The 27,342-nt window shown below is 45.7% G+C and overlaps 1 long non-coding RNA gene across 1 annotated transcript; it reads right to left on the reverse strand.

Annotated features, from left to right (window-relative positions):
- Positions 1 to 12,022: 12,022 nt before the first annotated feature.
- Positions 12,023 to 26,688, reverse strand: LOC114806324. Its single transcript, XR_003754347.1, has 3 exons — positions 26,516 to 26,688; positions 16,673 to 16,829; positions 12,023 to 12,792 (listed from the first exon to the last, which is right to left on the reverse strand). It is a non-coding gene; the product is annotated as an uncharacterized LOC114806324 (long non-coding RNA).
- Between the last annotated feature and the right edge of the window lie 654 nt (positions 26,689 to 27,342).

The raw sequence follows: 27,342 nt of genomic DNA on the forward strand, positions 1-27,342 counted from the left end.
CACTGGGGTAGATACAGGGTAATCAGACTGTCCCACTTGGTGCTCACAGTCTTAGTCCCCATTTTACAGATGAGGTAACTGAGGCACAGAGAAGTTAAGTGACTTGCCCACAGTCACACAGCTGACAAGTGGCAGAGGTGGGATTCGAACTCATGACCTCTGACTCCCAAGCCCAGGCTCTTTCCACTAAGCCACGCTGCTTCTCTAAGTGATTTGACCACGGTCCCATGGGAGACAAATGACAGAGTTTGGATTAGAACCCAGATCCTCTGACTCCCAGGCCCACCCAGAAGTGTGTATTCTTGAGATCCCAGCCAGGGGGTATTTTAAGGAATTTATAAAGAGGGGTGTAAATAGCCTTACCTGTGGGAGATTTTCTGTAAAGACAAGAAGTTTGAATTTGATGTTAAAGGCAAAGGAAAACTCATTAGGAGGCTTACCCCTATGATAAGATTCTCTTGCAAGAATTGCTTTAGAAACCAAGGTCTTATAAGCCCACCAACTGGATGAGTTTGGGCAGGACCACATTTTTCATTTCTGATCCTTTCCAAAGCCTAATAATTTCATCGGATTAATAAAGAAGAATCCATCCATACGGAGCACTGTACTAAGCACTTGAGAAAGTATGGTCCCAATAAAGTTGATTTGTTCATTGGTCAACCTGCAGGAGATGATTGTTCCTGGAGTTAAGAGGAACCAACTGAACTTTGTTCATGATCAATGATAAAAAGATTCCATGGATTATTTTTTAGGGTGACATTATCTAGCAGATTCTGAAGGTCCCACAAATGGCCTCCGTTAGCAATTTTAATGTGAATGGAACATATGCACAGGCTTATATGGGGGGAAGCATACACCTTCCCATTCTGGAGGGAACACGAAACAAAGATTACAAAATCTTTTCCATTGTAAGTGGTGGCTGGAGTGGGGAGGGGAACTGTCCTGAATTTTCTCCATCTTGCACATCTTTATTCAATTCCATTGAAAGCAAAGTTGAAACAGAATGACTGAAATTTGCCAATTGTTCTCAATCTAGGACAACTGCCAAGAACTTTGTTTAATATGTTTAGAAATTGCCCTGTCCCCATCTTAGAAAGCAAAGAGGGGGTGATGGAGAGGAAAGGAAAGAGAATGAGGAAAGAAATTGGCTCTTTCCTTAAAGGGTCTTTCTGATCAATCAGTCAATCAATCGCTGTTTGTATTATGGTACTTACTAAGTGCATACAATGTATCAAACAAACATTGTTCTAAGCACTGGGGTAGGTACAAGTTAATTAGGTTAGACACAGTCCCTGTCCCGCGTGGGGGCTCACAGTCTTAAGTAGGAAGGAGAACAGGCATTGAATTACTGTTGAGGAAACTGAGGCACAGAGAAGTTAAGTGACTTGCCCAAGGTCACACAGCAAACAATTGGCAGAGCAATTGGCAGAGCTGGGATTAGAACCCAAGTCCTCTGATTCCCAGGCCCATGCTCTATCCACTAGGCCATGCTGCTTCTCTATTCGCATTTATTGAGTACTTACTGTGTGAAGAGCACTGTACTAAGCACTTGGGAGAGTATAATACAACAATATAACAAAATTGGTAGAAACGTTCCCTGCCCAAAATGAGCTTACAGCATAGATGGGAGAACAATGATGGAGTAGTAATAACAATAACAACAATAATGGTAATAAATGTGGTCTTTGTTTTAAATGTGTACTATGTGCTAAGCACACCTCTAAATACTGGGGTAGCTGCAGGATCATTAGGTAAAAAAGCATCCAAGGTTTTCATGGTTGATTAAGGCTTCTCAGTAAATGTGTTTATCACATGTTCATAATTGGAGGAGTAGGAGGGAATGCTTGGGGAAAATGGAATGCAGCTATCAAAGTAACTTGCCAACTCTGGGATTTATTTGGGAATCCACAGTCGCTCAATAATACACTCATCATGGAGCAGTGAACATGAAACAGGCGTCCCCTGCGTACCCAACTGCATGGTCACCCCAAGAGAAGTCAAGAGAAGGAAGATTCACTTCCTAAAGGGGGTTTCAAAATTCCTAATGAGAAAAAGGGAATCGATGCACATAGAAGAGGAGATATAAAGGGGTGGAGAGTAGGAAGTGCATAGGCCCATGAGATCGATCACTCCCCGTCCCTCCCACTAGAAAGAAACCAACACTAGGGTGGACTGTGGAGGCAGCAGCTGTGAATGATAATGCCATCCAGCAGTTGAGGAGGAGTGATATAAGGTATCCATTACTAAGTCAGCCAGCAAGGGGAACTCAGCAAGCCAAACCAAATTTCCTCCCTGGGGAAGGTAATGAAGAGGTTGGCTTTTGGATGGACCCTCAGGGTTAGAGAATGACTGACTGCCAGCAGGGAGCTTTTCAGCTTTAAAAAAAAAAAGATATCTGTTAAGTGTTTGCTACATGCCAAACACTGTACAAAGTGCTTGGGTAGGTACATGCTAATGTCCCAAATGGGGCTCACAGTCTTAATCCCCATTTTACAGGTGTGGTAACCGAGGCAGAGAGAGGTTAAGTGACTTTCCCAGGGTCACAAAGCAGACAAGCTGCGGAGCCAGGATTAACACCCAGGTCCTCTGACTCCAAGCCTTACACATTGTCGAGCTTGGCAGAGGCTCAGGACCGGTTCACAAGGAGGAATAGCCGCTGCTAGAACACACACATACTGCAGACCAAGAAACAGAAGCCCTGATTGTCCTGTTCTGAATACAAGTAGCACTAGTATTGTACTAGTATTACATCAGGATGGAGTTTAAGGAGTTTATAGTTTAATGAAAGGGAAAGGATGAACACAAATACGGCAAAGTACAGGTACACAAGTGAGTGTGACACGGGCAGTGAGATGAACAGCAGGGTGGCTTAGTGGAAAGGACGTGGGTTCTAATCCTGGCTCTGCCACTTCTCTGTGGTGTCACCTTAGGCAAGCTACTTCACTTCTCTGTGCCTCAGTTACCTCATCTGTAAAATGGGGATTAAGACCGTGAGCCCCATTTGGACAACCTGATTATCTTGTATATACCCCAGTGCTTAGAACAGTGCTTGGCACATAGCACTTAACAAACACCATAATTATTATTAGCAGCCCAGGGGAGTATAAAGGGGAAGCCAATGCATAGATGGTCATTTTATTATCATCATTATTATGGTATTTGTTAATCGCTCTGGTAGAAATGCATGTTAAGGGAGGGATGGGAGGCAAAGATCACAGCTTCCTCTCCTGGTGATAGGCTGGGGCTGGGAAGTAGGACGGGAAAACCTGCCCTGACATCTCCCGACAGGCTCGCACTCTCTTCAGCTATCAGATGGACTGATAATCAGCACAGCGACCGGACATCATCACCCGGACAGAGCTACACACCTCTTACCTCTCGGGAGCTGCCAAATAGCCCTCCTCAAGGAAGTCAGAAGGCACTGCAAGGGAGGATAGTCCATCCAGATTCATTCCCAGGGGAAGCAACTACTTCACCTGCAGAGACTTTGGACCTTCAAATTGAATATGCCAGGCGATGGGAGGGAATGGGGAAAGAGAGTCAGGGAGGAGATAAGGGGAGAATATAGTCTAATCAATCAACCAATGGTATTTATTGAGTCCTTCCTGAGTGCAGAGCACTGTTACTAAGGATTTAGAAGAGTAAAATATAATACAGTTGGTAGACATGTTCCCTGCCCCCAAGGAGACTACAGTCTACTGGAACAGCGTGGAAATTGGAGCACAGTAAATACCGTGGATAAGGAGAGTCCCTGTTATGTCACTGTCCTGCTGCATGGTCTTGGGCAAGTCACTTAGCCTGTCTGTGACTCAATTTCCTCATCCATAAAATGGGCCGAATAATTTCCTATCTCTAACAGGGATGTTGTGAGAACATTCATTCAATCGTATTTATTGAGCACTTACTGTAGGCAGAGCACTGTACTGAGCGCTTGGGAGAGTACATGCAGCAATATACAGACACATTCCCTGACCACAACGAGTCTAGAGGTGCAGAGACAGACATAGCTCATTGTGGGCAGAAATGTATCTGTTGTTTTATTGTACTCTCCCAAGTGCTTAGTACAGTGCTTTGCCCAAAGTAAGTGCTCAATAAATATGATTGAATGAGTGAATATAAATAAATTACAAATATGTACACACTGTACTAAGCATTTGGGAGAGTACACTATAACAGTAAACAGACACATTCCCTACCCACAGTGAGTTTACAGTCTAGAGAACAGTTGAGCCTCCTGAAGGGAAAGCACTTTGAAAAATGATTGTCCCAGAAATTTAAAGTGGTAGAAAGATTATTCTGATAAAACCTGAAGTCAGCTGCGGCCCTCAAAGCTAGAAAGCAATTTGGGCTTCAGAGACCCCAGTGACTCTTTTTGTTTTTAATTCATTCTGGCTCCTGGACCCAAGAGAGATGTCACCGCCCCAGTGACCAGCTTGAAGGACTGATCATAGTGTTCAGGACACGCTGAAAGGGAATCTTGTCAACATGGGAGTGGATCAATGGGGCCGAAGGGTGCTGAAATCTGCTATCGGAGTCAGTCCCGGCCTCATCTGGGTTTCATCTGGGATTGATACGGATGCCTCCTTCTCTGTCTCCCCTACCCCACTCCTTTCACCCCACCCCCACTCCCTGCCCCCCCTTACCACGGCTCTCCGGCTTCTAAACAAGCATTCCGATGGGCTTTGGAATCACTAGACTGTCTCTCGCTCCCAGGAAGCTGCTGGGCCTCGGTGGAGCCAGCCTTCTCCCCATCCATCATCCTTATCAGGAGACCATGGCAGCCCCACAGTTCCTTGCAGCAGGGCCTGGGAGGAGTGGAGGGTAGGCCTGGATGGGGCAGCGGCTCGGGTGGAGACAAGGAGGGGGCGGAGGAGTGATAAGCAACAACTCCAAACAAAAACAACTGTCCTGTTGGGGAACTTCAAAGCACGTGGAGCTGAAATTTATGTGACTGAAGAATGCGCATGGCTGCTTTTGGGTCAAAGAAGGCAACATTCAGGTTGGGCTAGGTAGGTAAAGCTTGGGGTTGGGCAATCACTATGTGGGTGGAAGGGGATTGGGGAGTGGAGGGCACTGCCCCGATTCAGATTATTCTGATGTCAGGGGCTCTGCATTTCAGAGCAGGCCTGAAGCAGAACCGTCATTGGAGCGGGCTAACCTTTTGCCCATCACATCCTGGCACTTGAACACCGGGCAAATCTAGGCCTAGCCGGGCAGCAGCAGGAGAGGGAGAAGAGTCTCCATTTGGGCCCAAGTGTGGGATTGGACTGTCCCTCAAGAATTCCACTTAGCTCATGGAGCAAACTGTTCAGTGACTGGGGCAACATGGGCAAGCAGTGGGATTGGAAGCCACGAGAATCGGGACTCGTGCCCAGTGCAGGAGACTGGGGAAAAGTGATAAGGTACCCGGGCTTAATGGAACGCAAATGCAGATGAACTCAGGCAATGGCAAGGAAACTTCCCTGGCAGATTCCAGCATCCGACTGGGGAGCCATGGCCTACTGACAGAGGCCAACATGTGAACTCACCAAAATGTGAACCCACCATCTTGACTCCACTTCTGTTCCCATATCTGCTATCAAGGGTTGGAGCAGACTAGCTAAGGCTGTAACCACGCCCTTGGAAGGTATGCCTCGCTCCTTCACTGTGGAGCTGGCATCCCTTGGATGCCCAGGGCTGAGTCCCAATCCCTCTCAATGGTTTAGCTCATTATCTGTAAATAGGGACATTTACTATATTTGCTGTCTACTACAGAGGACTCCTGTGACGAGTGGGGGCTTTGAGATGCTGGGAAGATAGGAGTTTTGAGGCAGAAGAGTGAAGGGGAGGGTTGAGCAATTATCTTGTGACTTTAATCAATGTAGACAGCCCAGTTGGGCTGTTTAGGTTAAAAAAACACTTTTTCCCCCAGGAGAATCTTCCCACCACCCCTGAATAATCTAGATAATGATTCCAACTCTCCTTTTCATTTTACTGGGATAGACACAGCTTATGCAAACAAAATTTGCCAAATGAAATATTTATTTCCCAAAACAAACCCTTAGTCTGGAAGTATAAGACCATGCCCAGATTGGTTCTATTTTCTGATTGAAAATGCTTGCTTCATCCACAAACATTTTTAATAAAGAAATGTTGGACAGAAGCAGTTATTGAATGGAACATTTAAAGATCCCCAAAAGGATGCTTTCAAACTATTTATACAGTTACTTGATTGGAAAAGTGTTATTTGAGATTTTTGCACAGGAAATCCACCTGGAAAGTTAGGATAATGTGAAAAGTTAAGACCTCTCCAGCCACCTGCTGTTTGATAGCAGCACATTTCTGATAAGACCCAGGAATCCCTCCAAACAAAGTTCATTCTAATGATAATAATTATAGTATTTATAAAGTATTTACTTTGTGCCACACACCATACTAAACTCTCAGGTAGATACAAGACAATCTTCTCTCCTTCACATCCCAGCCCAAACACTCCACTCCTCTGATACTAACCTTCTCACTGTGCCTCGATCTCACCTGTCTCACCGCTGACCCCTGGGCCACATCCTACCTCTGGCCTGGAACACCCTCCCTTCTCAAATCTGCCAATCACTCTCCCCCCTTCAAAGCCCTACTGAAAGTGCACCTCCTCCAAGAGGCCTTCCCAGACTAAGCCCCGCTTTTCCTCAGCTCCCTTCCGCGTCACCCTGACTCACTCCCTCTGCTCTCCCCACCAATTCCTGCCCCACAGCACTTCTGTAGATATATATATATATATATATATATATATCTGTAATTCTATTTATTTATATTGATGCCTGTTTATTTGTACTGATGTCTATCTTCCCCCCTTTAGACTGTGACCCTGTTTTGGGGAGGAATTGTCTCTCTTTTTGTTGTATTGTACTTTCCAAGAGCTTAGAACAGTGCTATGCACACAATAAGCACTCAATAAATACGGTTGAATGTTGGACACAGTCTCTGGCCCGCGGGGTTCACAACCTAACGGGGACGGAGTACGTGTTTTCATCCCCATTCTACAGATGACAAAATTGGGGCAAACCAAAATGACTTGCCCATGATCACACAAGAGGTTAGTAGCAGAGCCAGCATTAGAATCCAGCAATGCTGAATCCCAGGTCCATGCTCTTTCCATTAGGACATGCTGCTTCTATGCTGTTACCTGGCAAGCCTGAGTTGCATTGAAAGCTAGCCTCTTCTCAAGACAGTTTATCAGAGCTTATTGGTCTTCTGTTCCATTTGACTTTGAGACCCCTCTCTCTTGCATGGGTGCGGTGGGGGAGTGGGAACTGGTGAAGTTATGGAGGGGAGGAGCTTGGAGAAGAGACTGGCGAACTCTGTACTTGACTTGGAATTTTTCCATTTCACTTCTTAGATTCTAAGCGTTGAAAGAGACTTCCAGATCCAGGCCACCGCCCTGCCTCCAGAGTGACTTCACAAGGTCCTCGTAGACATTGTTCAGCCACACCAGATAGAGAGATCGCTGATTATAACCCTCACAGATACTGGATGCATGGATGTATGTGATGACACATGTGTAATGCAATGATGTCATGCACACCATTTCACAGAAGTTCAACCAAGACTTCTTCAACTTGGAACATTTCTCTGGGTGAACCCATGACTTCCATACTTGCTCTAGAGTCAACAAATTCCTCTCCTATGACCCTGTAAACTTGAACACTGCTTCTAAGTTTTGGATTCAGCAGCAGGAGCTGAGGCAGAGGAAGGTCTCATGCTTAAAAACAATATTGTAACTACCGATTGTACTGTATTGTATTCTCCCAAGTGCTTAGGACAGTGCTCCACACACAGAAAGTGCTCAACAAATACCACTCATCGATTGATTAATCGATTAAAGGTATCCAGGGCTGTGTCAATGCCAAACAGAGGCTAATCCGATGAAAACCAGACAAAAGGCCACCTTTAACACCAAGTGAACCTGAAGTTGAATTGCAACAAGAAGTTTTAACTGAATTAGAACCCCCTGTTGCCAGTCTCATCTGTGGAACTCAAAAAGAGTATCGGTTTAAAAAAGGCAGGACTAGGGAGGATTGTTTCTGTGGTGTGTATGAGTGTGTATATGAGTTTGTGTGTGTGTGTGTGTCTGTGCGTCTCCTAATTGGCATGCGATCACATGTGGCTAACAAGCTGTCAATACTGCTCAACAGTTGCTAAAATGTTATCTGTCAATCAGACCGACATCAGCATTCCCTGAGTGGATTTGGACAAGTAGTCCATGGCTCCAGAAATTTTTGCTTTATCTGTCCAGCTCAGTCACTGATCTAAGTAGGTGCTTGCTTCATGCAGATTAATGATAGATAACAATAATGATAATAACTGTGGTGTTTATTAAGAACTTCCTCTGTGCCAAGCACTATGCTAAAAACTGGGTCAGAAACAGATGAGGAAACTGAGGCACAGAGAGGTTAAATGACTTGCTTGAAGTCACCCATCAGGCCAGTAGCAGAGCTGGGGTCAAACCTCATATCTTCTCACTCCCAGTCCCAAGCTCAGAGGCCACACTTCCTCATCTAGGGGTAGCAACTAAATTTTCTTCTTAAAAACTTTCTCCCAACAACTTTCTCAGACAGTGCAGTTCCACTCCCTGATCCCTCTACAAATCAGAAAGTAAATAAAGTTTGTTGAGAATGGCTATTCAAATCCCCTAGACTCAGCTATTTCAAGTCATGAGGAGTCCTGGTACTGGAGCTTCTAGTTGGACAGTTTTATGATTATGATTATCATTGTTTAAATGAATATTTATTCCAATAATACTGTCTTGAATTTATGCCTGTATCTTGTACAAATCAATGATGTGAAATGGAGAAGCAGTGTGGCCTAAGGGATAGAGCATGAGCCTGGAAGCTAGAAGGATCTAGAGTCTAATCTGATGTGTGTCCTTGGGCAAATTCACTTAACTTCTCTGTGCCTCGGTTATCACATCTGCAAAATGGGGATTAAGACTGTGAGCCCCATGGGGGACTGCATCCCACTTGATTAGCTTAGTACAGCACTTAGTATAGTACCTGGCTCTTAGTAAGTGCTTAACAAACCCCATAAAAAACTTATGATCTCATTTTATGCTCACAGTACCCCTAGGAGATCACTGATAATCTGGACTGTTAGAAGGAAGTATGCATTGACCAGTGAAGATAATATTGGATCAGTGACAGTGACAGACTCCCAGAGAACCACACCAATGGTGAATAAACCAACCCAGACTGGGAGCATTTGAATTCACTTTCAAGGGCCTTGGATTCTTTTTTTTAAAAGCATTCAATAAGTGTTTACTATGTGCCAAACTCCTATTCTAAGTACTGGGGTAGTACAAGTTAATTAGGTTGGACACAGTTCCTGATCTGCATGGGGCTCTTAGTCTGAGGGAGAAAAGGTAATTAATTCCCCATTTGAGGGAGCTGAGGCACAAAGAGATTAAGTGACTTGCCCAAGGTCACACAGCAAGGAATTGAGAGAGCTGGGATTAGAACTCAGGTCCTCTGACTCCCAGGCCCATGCTCTGTCCTCTGGGCCACGGTGCTTCTCCATTTCACAAAAATGATGTGAAAGTTTTTTGGGGGAAAAAATACCCACACAAATTCAGTGTTGTTTTCCTAGGCTATAAATGGACTAATGCTTAAACCCGAGGCTTCTTGAAACACAGGCAGATGGAAACCTCCCAAAAGATCTCTTCTCTCCTCTTCCACCAGCACTGGGCCATAGAGCCCCACCCCACATCCAGGAGAGAGCATGAGGACTCTTCACCCCCGAAAAGAGTCGTCCAAGCTACAGTGAACCAGGCACAGCTCGGAAGACTTTGCTCATCGAGGATGACTGGACATAAAGTCAATTTTTTTATATTGAAATTTGATGAGGTTTAGGAAACTGAATAGAAAATTAACTATAAATCTGAGTTTGAATTTGTACCTGTAACTTAAAAAAAAAACCACAACTTTTTTCTATAGACTAATTGAACCTGGACAATTTAAAAAAATCATCTGGGACACCACAGTACCTCAGACTGGCCTTACTCCTGGGCAGTAGCAAATGACTAGTCTTATTCTTGTTGCTCTTACCTGGTGATTTGTGTTCTATGTGTCTGGTCTGTCACCAGAGTGTGAGCCTCTTGTGGACCAGGGATATGTCTAAATCAATGCCCTGGTATTTCTCTCCAGCACTTAGGACAGTGCATCACATATTATTATGAATTTACAAGCCCTTAATCAGAATCCTAACTCCCTTTTATGCCTTATCTGTGATGGAAGATCAGGAAGAAATTTTCCTTCTTTGGCCTCCTACACCAGACATTCAGAGTCAGTTCTGCTGATTTTCCTTTTGTCACCTTTCTTCTGAAAATATTTGAGGTTTATCCAAGAGAAAGCCCCAGGCTACTGGTGTATGGAGATCAGTGGAGGAAGTCTATGTGGCACTGTGTGAAAGTACAATACTTACACCAATTCTCACCCCTCCTCTGCCCTCTCCACTCACCCCCACAAAGGCTTTCAGTTTCCTAAGCAGAGTGCTGTCCTGGAGGAGCCTGAAGATGTTTTCAGGCTTTCAGCAAAACCCATTAATGGGAAAATCACCTATGAGTCACTCTAGGAGATTTGCATCTAAGACTTCTGCTGGAAGGGACTTGAGGGTCTAGAGCCATTTCATCTCACTCCCTTGCCTCCAGGCAGAACTCAGTTCTGATGACTTGAAAAGGTTACCCATGTTCTTAGAGATCTCTAGGGAAAGGTGACCCAAACCCTCCCCTGGAAATCACTTTTAGTGTCTCACAACCCCAACCATCAGGAATTACTTCCTGTCTAACTGCCATCCCTCCTTATGTAGTTGAAAACCGTTTTCTCCTCCTCTCACCTCAAAATAGAAGAACAGGTGAGACCCATCTTCCAATCACTAGCCCTTCATCAAACCTGAAGTCTGTTATTAAATGATCTGGGGTCCTGTGTGACTCTGCCTGGTGTTGAGGAAGATTGGGATGGAGTAGTTTCACCCAGACAGGCAGACTCAGACATCTTTACCTATTCCAATATTCCCTCATACACAAGGGAATGTGTGTACCACCTCTATTGTATTGTACTCTCCCATGAGCTTAGAATAGTGGTTTGCACAAAGTAAGCTCTCAATAAGTACCACTGATTGATTGATTCAGAAACTCCACATTCCTGCTGTCTAACCTCTTGCTGCCTGGGAGTCATCTGAAAACCAATTTAAAGCACTTAGAGCTTGGAATCCTTTCCTATATATAATTGCCAAACAATTATAGGAATAGTAAAGATCATAATTCATTTGTAACGTTGTTGGCATGAATTTTTTCATCCAGTTTGGCTAAGAACTAGCCACTGCTCTGAATTCTATCCACTACTATCTCTCCTCACCCCACCAAGCATGTTCAACCACCCACCTCTAAATACCATGAACTGGGTTTTCTTTTTACTGTCTGTGGCAACTAACATTCTGATATTGCTTGAGCTAAAGCTCATTGTGGACAGGGAACATGTCTCTGTTATAGTACTCTCCCAATAATTTAGTACAGTGCTCTGTAGCTAGTGAACACATGGTAAATACAATTGATAGATTGATCTAAAATCCACAGCATGTCTATAAAAATACAAGGTGTTCTGTTCTTGATATTGCTAAAAATAATAATAATAAAAAAAGACCAAACCATATTTTCATATTTTTCTATAAATTGTCCTAATCCTTGATTTCAGGATTAGAGCTCTGAAATATTGGGAAAAAGTTGGAAAAATGAAAAGGGGGAGTTATGGAATGAACAGCTACTGTTCACTCCAGAGGCTCTTATAAGGGGACAGTGTAGATAGGTGTTTTGAATATGCTGGCCTGTGATATCTTTTTTGACAGAGAATGTCACTGTTTATTGTTTTATTGTACTTTCCCAAGCACTTAGGACAATGCTCCGCACACAGTAAGCACTCAATAAATACAGCTTAAAGAATGAATGAATGACTAAGGCAGGATGACCTAGTGGGACCAGGAAACACGAGACCTGGATTCTAATTGCTCTTGTGCCACTGGTTTAATGTATGACCTTGGGCAAGTCACTTAACCTCTCTGGGCCTCAGTCTACTTGGTCTGTAAAATAGGCAGAAGACATTTGCTCACCTTACCTTTCAGACTGTCAGCCTCATGTGACTGATATGATTACCCCAGGAGTTAAACACAGTAAAATGCTTAATAAATACTATAACAAATGAGAGGCCATTATTAGAAAAATAACCTGTATAGCAAAAATAACCCGTGTATAGCAACGATGCATCAGAGCCCATTGAACACCTGAACATTGAAAGAATAGTATTTTAGGTTGTATTTTTCACTTTTATATTCATTTCCTTAGGTCTACAGCCTCTCTGTTTCTTCCAGGCTAGGCTGAGTTCTAAAAATGACCCTATCGCACAGGCTGGGGGAGGAGGGTGAGGGCAGAGATGGAGGAAACGTTTTGGAACTTGTCAGGGCTGAGTAGAAAGTTTTCCCTCTCTGACATGGGCTCAGGTTCTCAGCTCTCCTCTCTGGGCTTCTGCAATTTGTCTGAGTGACTGAGAATTGCAGAGAACTCTTCCTCCTCCTCCCCTTCTCCAAAGCCACTCCCAGTTGGCTGTAGGCTTCCCACGCCCCTCAGCTCCTCTCCAAGAACCACTTCCTGCTCATTCTCTTTCAACAAATACTCCCTCTTCCCCATGCCACCGAAGGTCTTCACCCAAAGTCCAGCTTTCCCCTACTTTAGCCCTTTGCTTCAGTTGCTATTTTTTCATTGGATGACTGACCCTGGAAGGGAGAGGAAGGGGAGGGGTGGAAAGAGGAGAGGGAGAGAGGGAGGGAGAGACAAAGAGAGACAGAGAGGAAAAGACAGAGAGACAAAGAGGAAGAAAGAGAGAGATAGAGAGAAAATTCATGAGAAGGCTCTTTTTTAAGAGGTAGAAAGCTTCCCACGCATCCTTGCCCCCCAAGGATTGGCTTCCCGTGGAAAAGTCTAAACCCACAACCTTTAAGCAGAGAAGAAATTGTCCAGAGCTTGTTTCTCCTTCCCTTACCTTCTTGTGGAGGCTGCTGAGAGCCCACGCATATATCCATGCTTACATACATTATTATATCTTGTTTTAATTACATTAAAGCAAATGACTCTCTCCCCCTATGGTTTCTATCAGGTCTGGGGGCTTGTAATTTATCTTGGCACAGTCTAGACTGGAGCCACTTTGAAGCTGTTTCAAACAGGATGAGAACAAACAATTTTTCCAAAGTGGCTGGATTAGGAAAACTGGCCAGCCATTCATCTTTTCGGGAGGGATCATGTCAGGGCCCTGTCCAGGCTGGAGCCGGGCCAGGACATATCTTGCCTCGCTTGGGTATTGGACCAGGAGGGTGGGGATATGCCCCCCAGAAAGGGCCGGGGACCTTGGATCCCAACTCATCATGTGCGAGAGCAGTCTGCCTGAGCATAACCATGGGGTCGCCCAGCAGGACCACCTAGAGGGAGGCGGCCACATAAGAACGGGATGGGGCCAAAAGGAAGCAGGATTCTAGAGTGGAGGAAAATGAATCCAAGAGGTCATCTACTGCTGTCCCCTGCTCCTACATGGGTGAATGCCTAAATCATCCGGGGCAGAGGGATTGCTGTCCCTATTATAACAGTCTGTTCCAGAGTTCACTATCCCTGCCTTGTTCCTTTATCTTCTTCCAGACTCACATGTCTCAGGATTTTGCCTTGGTCTCCCTGGCCAGGGGGTATTAATGCCATATGCTTGAAAGGGAGATCCACGCTGTGTACTGGTATGGGAATCGAAGGCTGACTATGGAGCATGCCCAAAGGGCACCCTGCTCTCCCTCCCTGGCCCCTGCAATTTGCAATGGTCCCTGCAGGTTGGGGGCTACATCTCCTGGTTCCAAACTGGAGGAGTGCCAAAGAAAAGACCAGAAGTTCAGTAGGATTTCCTGGGAACTGATAGCTAAATATTCCTGAAGGTTCCATCTTCTGCAGATGGAACCATCATGGCTCATTCATTCATTCATTCATTCATTCATTCATTCAATAGTATTTATTGAGCTCTTACTATGTGCAGAGCACTGTACTAAGTGCTTGGAATGTACAAATTGGCTCGGTACACCACTATATTAATGTCAATGGCCCAGGGCTTGAGAGATGATCCAGAGAGATGTTAGGGTTACTGGCGTGGCTGGAATATCTGCCAAGTCGTAAGCAGTGATTTAGGCAAACGCTCTGTAGAGTGTTATGGAGTAGTGAGAGCTGAGGTCCGAATGATGAGACCCCTGACTGTTAGACCCAGCTGACCCACAGGTCAAAATTATTCTTTCCTCTCTCTTCTCATCCCCACCCTCCTGGGCTGGGCAGGAGCAGGGGCAGAGATAAGCTTTTCTTCCCCCAGGGCCAGCAAAGGCTTGCAAAGGTGACCAAGGCGAGAAGTGAGAATTATTCAACCTTATGAGACTCCGGTATGAATTCAATTGAATGATGTAGATGGGGACCCAGATTAATCTATCAATCAATCATTTTCATTGAGCACTTACTGGATGCAGAACACTGTACTACGTGCTTGAGAGAGCACAATACAACAATATAACAGAGTTGGTAGACATGTCCCCTGACCAGGACGAGCTTACAGTCTAGAAGGGGAGACAGACATCAATATAAGCAAAATAAATTATGGACATGTACATAAGTGCTGTGGGGCTGAGGGAGCAAATCCAAATGCAAGGGTGATGCAGAAGGGAGTCGGAGAAGAGGAAAGGAAGGCTTAGTCAGGGAAGACCTCTTGGAGGAGATGTGCCTTCAATAAGGCTTTGAAGGTGGGGAGAGGCACAGAAGCACAGAGTGGTTACGTGACTTATCCAAGGTCATGCAACACATCAGGACAGATGTGAAACTAGACCCTAGATCTGGAGGACTGGAGTCCCCAGACTCCACAGAACATAGGGCTGTGCCCTCTCTGTTTACTGAGAGATTAGCTCTGCTTCAGCTGACTCTAGAGGGTGGCGCTTCAGTATCTCCATCAATATCTGGGCAGTTTGCACGGACCTCAGCAGTAATTCCTAATGCCAAGGAGATTTTCTGGTACTGGAGTAGAAGCTAATCTGTGGGGCCTTAACTCTCTGACAAAACCAATCACGCCCACTGGACTGTTTATGGACTGAACACTACCACACACAAAGGAAACCAATGCTGTCAGCAGAACCGCACATTAGTGGGATGGAATGAGGGGAGATTATCTCGGAACAGATTACAGAACTACCTCCTGCACTGGTCTTTGACTTACAGAATAGACCACGACAGCATCTTTCAAGCTCCCCCACAGGCACCAGCAGAGAACACCATGCTGGAGGAGGAGGTAAGAAGGGCAGGTCATAGGAGAGCAGCAGAAGTGGCAGAGGGGAAACCTGGAGAGGAGTTCAAATGAGGAGAAAGAGGCAGGAGAGCAGAGGGGGTGCTGCTGCCCCTGAAATAATAATAATGATGATGGTATCTGTTAAGCACTTACTAAGTGCCAGGCACTGTACTAAGCGCTGGGGTGGATACAAGCAAATCAAGTTGGGAACAGTCCCTGTCTTATGTGGGGCTCACAGTCGAAATCCCCCTTTTACAGATGAGGTGACTGAGACATAGAGAAGTGAAGAGGCTTGCCCAAGGTCACACAGCAGACAAGTGGCAGAGTGGGGATTAGAACCCACGGCCTCTGACTCGTGAGCCCATGCTCCATCCACTACGCCACGCTGCTTCTCCAAAACCTCCTGTCATTCCCAAGGAAACATCATTCGGGGGCCTGCACTTGGGATCCTGGGATGTGAGATAAGCAGCTAGTTCCAAAGTGGACTGAAGTTTGAAAAATGGACTGGGCTCTCGATTCTCTTCCTGTTACTTGGCATCATGGAAATCCGTTGCCTTGCTCCGAGGAGATTCCCGACCTGTGCCCGGGAGGAGCACCTGCCAGAGAGACAGTTTGATAGGTATCTGGAATGCTTCAGGACCTCTTTGCAAGCTGCTTCCTCCTCCAGAGAATTTAGAAGGCAACAGAGGAGGAGGGCCAGGGCCAAGGAAAGCCCCATATCGTCTGCTCCCAGAAGCACCTCTAACTGGGGCTGAAGATGGCACAAGATTGCCACCTGATGGCAGCTTGGTGGCCCAAGAAAAAGGAGCTGCAGAGCGAAAGTGGCTGAGGCTCAGGCTCTATAAAACCCTGAGCATAACTGGCCCGAGGCACTTCTGTCCTTTCCTAAATCCTGTGTAATTTAGGGGAAATTTAACCCATATGTGCTTGATTCATTTACACTTAAATCTTCAAAATATTGTGTTTTAAGAGCTGTTATACTCAAGAAGCCTTCTGAGCCCTTTTAATAAGGTTCTTTCGGCTTCTCCCTCCACCCCCTTGTAACCCTGAGCAGGGTGTCGCTGAAGGGAAAGAAACTCATATTCTGGGAAGTCAGAGTTTGGTTTGAGGTTCCAAGCCCAGGAAATAGGGCTCTAAAAGAGGATTAAGAGATTTCCCCCCTGGCCCGTCGCCCCCTCCCAGCCCAGTTGGGCTACCCTTCAATGAGCACTATAGCCCACAAGCCAAATCTATCACTGCCGAGACTGGATTCAAGCTGGCAGCGTCAGCCAAAGTCCCAGAACCTATAGAAATCGAATCAGACTTACTCTCCCTTTCCGGGAATTTTTTATTCCGGAGCTCAGGTCCAAGGTGGAGATGGGGGCTTCCTGGGTGAGAGCAGGCTTTGCCGCTGCTGTTGTCTACTGCCCCGGCTCAAGGGGACAGACAGGTCCGGGGCTGTCAGTCTGAGTGACATTTAGATTCCTGAAAAAACAAAACAAAGAGAGAGGCCTGCTGCTTTCAGCACAAATAAATATCACAGTCTGTATTTCCCCAAATTAAACACTGAACAGCCTAGGAACCCATATGGAAAGACATGTGTTTTCTATATAATTTCCATTCAAACTGTGTTTTAAATATTATAGCGGCACTGTTTGCACAGTTAAATTTAAGGATCTGTCAGAGTTTATGATGAATCTTTATTTTTAAGGGTTTAAAGTAAGCCGTAAACATTCACTCCAGACTGAAATGTGGCCTTCTGGGCCTGTCCTCCCCCATTTAACACCTGAGGGGGTGAGATGTGCATCAAGGGCTGAAATGAATCGTGGGCCCCTGACAGAAAGGGAAATTCCCTTTTACAAATTTGACCAATGACAAGCTTGAACATTTTCAAGGATAAGAAGGGCCAGGTGCCCAGTAATGAGTGACTGGGGCTGTTTTGGAAATGAAAAATGGACTTCCTTTTGGGAACCTCATTTAGCACTTTCTTTGCAGGATCCAGAAAATGCTGAGAGCCACTTCTTTGGCTTTAACCTCAAGTATGCCCTACACTGTACTTACTAACTCTTCCTCCATTATTTTCAGCTCTGGCTGGTTTGGGGGTGGACTGATGGGGTACCCCAAATAACGCATGGGTTGGGCTGCGACAGGCCCTGGATTTCAGGTCTGTGCAAGACCCCTTATGGAAGGAAGATAACCCATCCGCCCTCTTACCTTAGTCCCACCACAGCAACTCCTGTAGTTAGCCATATAACACTTACTGAGGAGAAATAGGAGGAGGAAGACATGGTGGAGAAGGAGGACATGGTGGAGAAGGAAGAGGAGGAAGAGGAGGAGGAGGAGGAGGAGAAAGAGGGGCAGGAGGAAGAGAAAGAGGAGGAGGAGGAAGATAAGAAGAGGGAGGAGAAGGAGAAAAGGGAAGAGGAGAAGAAGGAGAAACAGAGGAAGAGGAGCCGGAGGAGAAGAAAAACAGGACGAGGAGAACAAGGGGAAGAGGATGAACTCCTCCATGAAAATCTCTCTCCCTACATAGAGGTTCTACAGCTCTGACCATGGAGTATAATTAGGGACTCACCATGTCATCAAGGTGCTTGTAGTATATTGAAACCATCCCTGGGCTTGATGTCACCCTTCGAATTAAGGAAACCAAGCTGTCCACCCAAGAGACCTCACAGCCTGTCATAGTCCTCCAGATTCTTCACGGACATATCTTGGTTTTGTTCCTTCCCAGACAGGGGGCAGTTAGGCAGCACTGTGTGGTGACTCCCAGTTTTCAGATGGGAACCCTGAGATCCAGAGCAGTTAAGTGATCTGTCCAGGCCCAAGCTGGCGAAATCTGATAACACAGCCCGTGCTTCCCGACTGTCAGCGAAGAGTTCCGATCGAGAGCCCGAACCCCCTTCTGCAGGAGGTAAGAGCACTTAGCCAGCCCTCAGAGCCTGGACTAATCCTTCCAGTCTTCGAGCCCCCCACTAGCTGGGTCCTCGCGGGGAAGTGTGCTGTTACACTTCTTGCTCATCTCTAATTAAAATTACATCCAAAAAGACTTTTCAGATTAGGCCCCTGTTTTTCCTTATGGGGAAGCACTGGAGATTGTAGCTGAAGGAAAAGAAACTTTTGCAGATCCGGTATCTGGCTTAGCAGGTGTGTTTAATTATCTGCGGTTCACGTCCCACCCACATACCTCGACTGCCACCCCCCGCCCCTCTTTTCTCCAAATGGACTGGTCTCCCTTTGGAATAATTTCTATGTAGCAGCAGCATTAGATCTCACCATTCTGCCCTAAAACACTCCCACTTGCACACTGTGCTCTTGACGAGAGAACCCCTGAGCTTGCTGGGTTACTCTAGTCCGCTTCTTCCGCGCTGCTTAAGTCAGAGGGGGCAAGTGAGTGAATGAGTGTGTGAGTGAGTGTGTCCTATCATGAATGGGGTGGATTCCTAGGTCACCAAAGGGCAAGGTGCCCCAGGGACAGCAGCAAAGAAATCGAGTCTCATGGCTGGGACATGTGACAATGGACTCTGGGAGTCTTTGGAAACAGCTTCAAGGCAGCCCCGTCTTCCTGATTTTCTGGGTTAGAAGAACAAGACGTAAAAGAGCCGACTCCTCGGAGACTGTCCAGGGAAGAAAATTGGGGGGCAGGAATCTGAAAAAGCACAGCACCCAGGCAGAGCTATGCACCCAGTTGGGGATACTCCATCAATAGTCACTGATTGGCATGGTACTGATAATCAATCTATCAGTGGTATTTATTGTACACTCACTATGTGCAGACCATCAATACTGATCGGAGGATTGGAAAATCATGAGGAGAGAAGCAGTGTTGCCTAGTGGAAGGAGTCCTAGCCTGGGAATCTGGGGACCTGAGTTCTAGTCCCAGTTCTGACACATGCCTGCTATGTGACCTTGGGCAGGTCACTTAACTTCTTTGTGTCTCAGTTACCTCATCCATAAAATGGGAATCAAATATCTGTTCATTCATTCATTCAATAGTATTTATTGAGCGCTTACTATGTGCAGAGCACTGTACTAAGCGCTTGGGATGAACAAGTCGGCAACAGATAGAGACAGTCCCTGCCGTTTGATGGGCTTACAGTCTAATCGGGGGAGACGGACAGACAAGAACAATGGCACTAAACAGCGTCAAGGGGAAGAACATCTCGTAAAAACAATGGCAACTAAATAGAATCGAGGCGATGTACAATTCATTAACAAAATAAATAGGGTAACGAAAATATATACAGTTGAGCGGACGAGTACAGTGCTGTGGGGATGGGAAGGGAGAGGTGGAGGAGCAGAGGGAAAAGGGGAAAATGAGGCTTTAGCTGTGGAGAGGTAAAGGGGGGATGGCAGAGGGAGTAGAGGGGGAAGAGGAGCTCAGTCTGGGAACGCCTCTAGGAGGAGGTGATTTTTAAGTAAGGTTTTGAAGAGGGAAAGAGAATCAGTTTGGTGGAGGTGAGGAGGGAGGGCGTTCCAGGACCGCGGGAGGACGTGACCCAGGGGTCGACGGCGGGATAGGCGAGACCGAGGGATGGCGAGGAGGTGGGCGGCAGAGGAGCGGAGCGTGCGGGGTGGGCGGTAGAAAGAGAGAAGGGAGGAGAGGTAGGAAGGGGCAAGGTGATGGAGAGCCTTGAAGCCTAGAGTGAGGAGTTTTTGTTTGGAGCGGAGGTCGATAGGCAACCACTGGAGTTGTTTAAGAAGGGGAGTGACATGCCCAGATCGTTTCTGCAGGAAGATGAGCCGGGCAGCGGAGTGAAGAATAGACCGGAGCGGGGCGAGAGAGGAGGAAGGGAGGTCAGAGAGAAGGCTGACACAGTAGTCTAGCCGGGATATAACGAGAGCCCGTAATAGTAAGGTAGCCGTTTGGGTGGAGAGGAAAGGGCGGATCTTGGCGATATTGTAGAGGTGAAACCGGCAGGTCTTGGTAACGGATAGGATGTGTGGGGTGAACGAGAGGGACGAGTCAAGGATGACACCGAGATTGCGGGCCTGCGGGACGGGAAGGATGGTCGTGCCATCCACGGTGATGGAGAAGTCTGGGAGCGGACCGGGCTTGGGAGGGAAGATGAGGAGCTCAGTCTTGCTCATGTTGAGTTTTAGGTGGCGGGCCGACATCCAGGTGGAGACGTCCCGGAGGCAGGAGGAGATGCGAGCCTGAAGGGAGGGGGAGAGGACAGGGGCGGAGATGTAGATCTGTTCTCTCTCCTACTTAGACTGTGAGCCCCATGTGGGACGGGGACTGAATCTGATCTGATGATCTTGATTCTACCCCAGTGCCTAGTTCAGGGCTTAGCACCTAGGAAAGGCTAAACAAAGTGGGGTTGGAAGGCAGAGAGTGAATTTTACAAAAGGCTTCAAATCCTTGAAGGGCTATTCTGTGAGGGATGGTGAGCTGCCATTGAGCTTTAGTTGCCACAGGAGAGATTCAAGTTAGAAAGACATTCTTCACTGTAAAGAACCTGAGAAAGGAATATGTTTCTAGGGAAAACTATGGAGTCTTCTATTCTGGAGATGCTTAAGAATCAGTCCACTAATCTATCAGTAGTATTTCCTGAGTGCTACTAAAAACATAACACTCTAGTAAACACTTAGAGGAATTGATAGAAGTAAGACACATATTCCCTGCCCTCAAAGAGCAATGATTCAGTGATTCTCTGGAGCTACAAGTGATTACTTTTCCAGGTTTGGTGGTTTAGTTACTGCATGGGCTTTTCCATTTAGTAAATAGGTATTAGGGGTAGGGGCCTAAGCCATACAGCACTTATGTACACATCCTTATATTCTGTTGCTTCCCCCACTTACAGTGAATTTTACTATCTGTCTCCCTGCTACATAGTAAGTTCCTTGGGGACAAGGATCATATCTACCAACTCTCTTGTACTCTACCAAGTGCTTAATATAGTGCTCTGCACAGAGTAAGCCAACAATAAATAACATTGATTGACTCTAAACCATAAGCTCCTAGTGGGCAGGATCACCTTTTTTATGGTATTTGTTAAATGCAGGACATGGGGCTCAAAGTATTATTTTCCATTTTACAGATGAGGTAACTGAGGTACAGAGAAATTAAGTTACCTGCCCAAGGTCACACAGCAGACAAATGGCCGAGGCAGAATTAGAACTCAGGTCCCACCTGACTCCCAGGACTGTGTTCTATCCACTAAACCACATTGCATCTACCAACTCTGTTGCATTGTACTTTCCCAACCACCTAGTACAATGTTCTGTATATAGTAAGCACTCAGCAAATACCATTGATTGATTGCTTAAAATAAAAATACCAGACATAAATGCTATCTAATGCCAGATCTGTACTAGTCAGGGGATAGGCCAGCTGAAATATGGACTCTCTAGTATAAATTCAAACAAATAAGTACCCTACTAGGGATACAAGTCTTAGGCACAGAAACTTCCTTTTACTCCATTGCCTAGCTGAATTTGCAGAATTGGCTTTAGTGGTGCCCAGAAGGAGAGAAGAAAAAGATATGTGCCCTAATCCCAGATGATTATTTGTTCTTACTCTCCTTCTCCTGCTTCTTCCTGCTCATACTCTGAAGGTGCTTACTCCCTGAGAGCAGCTGTTTTCCCTCTCTACTTGATCAGGAAATGAGTGTGTGTGTATATGTGTGTGTATTTATACACAAGCACATTGGTGATGTTCATTACCTGCTACCAACTGTGCTCTCTGCCCCTTAGCAGGAAAAAGTCTAAACTGCCACAGTTTCATCTCAGTTCCTTAAAGAGGGAGCAATCAGGGAAATTTGTGTTTATGGATTTTGGAATGCATTTTGATGCCTAGCCCGAAAGGACTAAAACTGTCACTTTAAATTAACCCTCCATCTAACTGATTCTCCTCTACTCTGAAGGGCTGTATGTTCAGATCTATGATTTTGCAGGGGACAAATGTTTAAATGAAAATCACAGACTTTTACCCAACACAAGTTCAGGGCTCATTCATAGGAATTAATGCTGATGGGAAAAATAGTGGGTATCATTTTCATTTCCAAATTGCACATAGGATAATGATAATAATAATGGTATCAAGCACTTACTATGTGTCAAGCACTGTTCACCCAGAAATCAGGTTGTCCCACGTGGGACTCACAGTCTTAATCCCCATTTTACAGATGAGGAAACTGAAGCCTGGAGAAGAGAAGCGATTTGACTAAGGTCACACAGCAGACAGTGGTAGAACTGGGATTAGAACCCATGACCTCTGGCTCTCAATCCCAGGCTTTTACCACTAGGCCATGCTGCTTCCACTAAGCCAGGATGACACTTGGGGGTTATTAATCCAGGAGGCAAATTCCCTTGCTATCTGAAATAAATTTTGCTGTTGTTTCAGGTTCCTTTATAATGTTTTGCCCTAGTCTAGAATCTATCCTTACCTACCAGCACTCTGGGACTCATCATTTACAGGTGTCTTTATGTGTGCGTGTGTTTTAATGGTATTCGTGGGCTACTTTGTGCAAAGCACTGTACTGAGGGCTTGGAAAAGCACAATATAACAGAGTTGGTAGGTGCGATTCCTGCCCACAAGAGGTTACAATGTACAGGGGAGACCCCCCCATAATGTATGGTCAGAGTGAAGTCGGGTTAAGCTGCTGACTACTGTGTGCCAGAGGACAGACTGCTTCTATTCTGCCTCTTGTTATGAAAAATCCTCACTGTCAGCAAGGGAGAAAGAGTTCTAGAACAGCTTGAGTTGGTGATGTCCAGTTTGATGGAATGGCATAAGTGTCTTGTTCTTCTTTCCCTGGTGGACAGTGAGATCAAGGGGCTTTTCCCCCATAAGTCACTAGGAGGCAGCGGAAGGATCAGCTGTTTCCAAGAGTTGCTAGTACCTGCAGTTTCTGCCAGTGGTGTTCTTTTGTTTTATTTTAATGGTATTTGTTAAGCGCTTACTATGTGCCAGGTACTTACTAAGTGCTGAGGTAGCTCTTTGTTAATCAGATTGGATGCCGTCCCTTGTCCTACATGGGGCTCACAGTCTTAATCCCCATTTTACAGATGAGGTGACTGAGGCCCAGAGAAGTTCAGTAACACCCCCAAGGTCACATAACAGGGAAGTGGTGGAGTTGGGATTAGAACCCAGGTCACTCTTACTATTAGTTCCTATAACTTCTCCCAGTGAATGATGTAGAAGAAGCATCCAAGATATGGTCTGGCCTCAAGACGCTCACTATCCTTCTTTCTCTCATCTCCCTCCTTAGAGACCTCCCAAAGTCCTCTGCCTTTCCCCATGCTATCTAGGGCTCCCTCTGCATCTACTCCAGAGAGACTCGAGGGCCATATAGGACATGATCATTCAGAAGACTGCTGGGGCTGGACTTAAATAGTGAGAAATTCAAACTGCGACCGATGGCCTCCATTTTCCTCTTCTTCTCCCACCTGTTCTGCCTGCGTCTTTTTAAACAGAAAATAAAAGAGATGATACTGAGAACCAGAGTGGCCTAGTGGAAAGAGCACATGACTGGCAGCCAGATACATGGGTTCTATTCCCAACTCAGCCACTTGTTTTCTTTGAAATCTGAGATGTCAATTAACAGCTCTGTGACTCAGTTTCCTTATCTGTAAAATGGGAATTAAATACCTTCCCTTTAGACTGCGAGCCCCATATGGGACAGAGATTGTATCTGATTGGATTGTATTAAATCTCCCCCACCACTTAGTACAGTGCCTGGTACATAGAAATCTCCTGACAAATACTACTTTTTTTATTAATAACAGTACTTTGGCTTTATATATGCACTTCCTCCAAAGACCTCAAAGCACTCTGGCATTGCTTATCACAGTTGTCCTCCCAGCATCTCTATGTGGTAAGGAGGGGAAAGGTATCTTCATCTCCCATTGTACAGATGGGGAAATGTGGCCCTGACAGGTTAGGGGACTGAGGGACTGCATGGCCACAGGCTCCTGATTTCCCACCTGTGACTCTTCTACTAGACTGAGTCTTTCTAAAGATTTGGCAAAAGAAGATAATAGTAACGATAATGACTGGAGTATTGGTTAAGCACTTACTGTGTACCAAGCTCCGTATTAAGTACTGAGTTAGATACAAGTTAATCAACTAGGATAAGGCCCCTGCTCCATATGGGTCTTTCCAGTCGAATGGGAAGGAAAATGGGTATTTAATTCCTATTTTACAAATAAGGAAACTGAGGAACCGAGAAGTAAAGTGACATGCCCCAGGTCACATGCAGCAGACAAGCTACCAAGTCAGGATTGGAAACCATGGCCTCCAACTCCCTGGCCAATGCTCTTTAATAATAATACTAATAATTACGGTACTTAAGTGTTTACTATGTGCCAAGCACTTTTTTAAGCACTAGGGTAGATGCAAACTAATCAGGTTGGACACAGTCCTTGTCCCACGTGGGGCTCACACTCTCAATCCCCATTTTACAGATGAGATAAATGAAGCCCAGAGAAGTGAAGTGACTTGCCCAAGATCACAGAGCAGACAAGGGGTGGAGTCAGGATTAGGACCCAAGTCTTTTCGATACCCAGACCCGTGATCTATTCATTAGGCCACGTTTTAGGCCACACTGTTTCCCATAGGTACTTCGGGGCTCTTTGTAAGAAGGAGGAAGAGTCCTGGGCCGTTCTGAGATACAGCTGCCTTCTCCCGACCAACAGTGAGATGGACATCTGGGCCAGCTTTCCCCGTTAGTAAGTCAGACAACAATTCTCTTTCTCCAAGCACAGCCCCTCCAGCGGAGGCCGGGGAAAGGCTTCAAGCCGCAAGGGCTCAGTATCTATCGCCCCCCCGGCCCCGGGCCGGCCGTCACCAACCTGCCTCTCGGCTCGTTTGTCCAGCTCCGAGCAGCCCGATGACAGCGTTTCCCTTTACCACCAGCTGCAAAAACCTGGCAGCTGATTTAGGAGAGCTCCCGGGACCCAAAATGTAAACCGTTTTCCACCAGGAATGCATAAGCAAGCCATAAAGTAAAAGATTGGGGCCGAGGCACACGGGACAGGCCCCCCATAAAATTGAAGCATTGATCTCTATTTTAGTGGAAAGCCTCTAAGCTGCCCAGATGATTGAAGACCTGAGCTCTAACAAACCCTGTAATCTCCCGCCATACATCTGAGGTGGCATGTTTGAAGTCTGAGGACGAGTTATTTATATTATTTATACAATGTGCGGTGAAAGGATATTAGCCGAAACGAAAAGCTGCTGTAGCTTCTGAGGCAGGGAAACAAACAAAAACATGTGGCAAGTGGGAAGTCAATACTTAGTTAAGGCACACCTAGCCCCACCTACACATGTACGCATGCACGCACACGCATACATGAACACACCCCCATATGTACATGTGCTTACTTGTCGCGGGGGCATCCCTCCTTCCACATACCTTGGGACTTTTCATTGGTTTCCTGGAATCCAGTTAGGTTTGGCTAATCCTCTTTAGATGATTCATTCCAGAGCTGCGCTAGGCACCCGAGAGTTACTCAGAAAATGCTGCTGCAGATCCGTCTGATATGGTCACCAATGAGTTAACCGGCCAGAGTAGATGGAATCTTCAGTGGCCTCAATCAATCAATCAATGGTATTTATCGAGTGCTTACTGTGTGCAGAACACTGCACTAAGCGCTCAGGAAAGTACAATATAACAGACATATTCCCTGACCACAATGAGCTTACAGTCTTGGGGGTGCCTCTGTCAAGGTCTCATTTTTATGCCCAGGTCAGATAGGTACATTAGAGTGGGCACTGAGGCATCCTCTATTGCAGCTGTCCTAGATTCAGGATGAAGAGAGACCCACTTTCTTTTTTTATTAAAAAAAACTCAAACTCATGGCACCCTTCCCTCGCCACCCCAATCCCTAGCTTCAAGTTCACACCCCAATTCCTAGCTTCATTGGTAGCTTCCCTGGCTACGGCTTGGTCCCTCTGCATGTAAAGGAAATGGCTTATCTCAGTAGAGATCCATGTGTTCTCCAGGGAGATCAAAACCAGGTGGATGTACTGTCATTTCTGCCACAGAGGCACTTTGGAGAGATCCTGGAATAAAGCCAGTCAAAATCCCTGAAGACAGAAATCCCAGGTCACAGTGGCATGACCAGGACACAATGTATAGTGTGATATGGTAGAAATTGTTTCTCACTTACCTGCCCATGTATCAAAAAATTCCCACACCATGCTCCTTCCTCCAGCTGTTACCCACCTGTGCTTTATTCTAGAAGAAAAGGAGTCAGAGCAGTTTCGAATCCAGTGGTCAGAGTAGCAGCTACGAAGTGAAGAATGCTCCATTCCAATCTTGGCTCACTCCTAGTCTTTAGACTAGTCCTTGAACTCTTTAGGCCTCAGTTTGTAGAGCTGAGAAATGAGGGTATGGACATGGGCCTGTCACGAGAAGGTGGTGTGAGGGGAGGGACGTTAATAATCTTAGAGCACTGTAAGAAACTCTGTTATCTTTGCTCCTTGTGCCTCTGTCTTTCCTTTCCTTCTATTTCTTCTTCCCTTTATGCTTTTTTCTCATTTCTCCTCTTTTCTCTCCTAATTCTTTTGATTCAATCTCAAATTAGCCATCTCAGTTTTCCACTAGAGTCTTTTTCCCTTTGGCTCCTTTTCTGTCTTCCTTTTCTCTTCCTTTACTGGTTTCTCTGTTCTGTTTATATGTCTGTACAATGTAGGTAAAATTATTTTGATCTGCCAGGCAGGCTGTTTGCATGAAGATAAAAGATAAATGGAAGGAGCAGACTGGGGACATTGCTTATGGTCCTCTACTCAGGTCACTATGTTGTGCATAATTCAGTTAAAGTGGCCAATAGTATTTACTGAGCGCTATTGTGTTCAGAGCACTATACTAAGCGCTGGGGAAAGTACAATATAATAATATAACAGAAATATTCTGGGCCCGCATTGAGCTTCCAGTCTAGAGGGAGCTTAGAGTGTAGAGGGCTAATAACATTTATCACTGCTTATGTAGAAAGAGGGGATAACTCAAGTCTGTCTCTCTCACCCTGCCCCTTTTTCCTCTTCTCTGTTGTA

This window comes from Ornithorhynchus anatinus, chromosome X1 (genome assembly GCF_004115215.2).
Source record: "Ornithorhynchus anatinus isolate Pmale09 chromosome X1, mOrnAna1.pri.v4, whole genome shotgun sequence".
Classification (NCBI taxonomy): Eukaryota; Metazoa; Chordata; class Mammalia; order Monotremata; family Ornithorhynchidae; genus Ornithorhynchus; species Ornithorhynchus anatinus.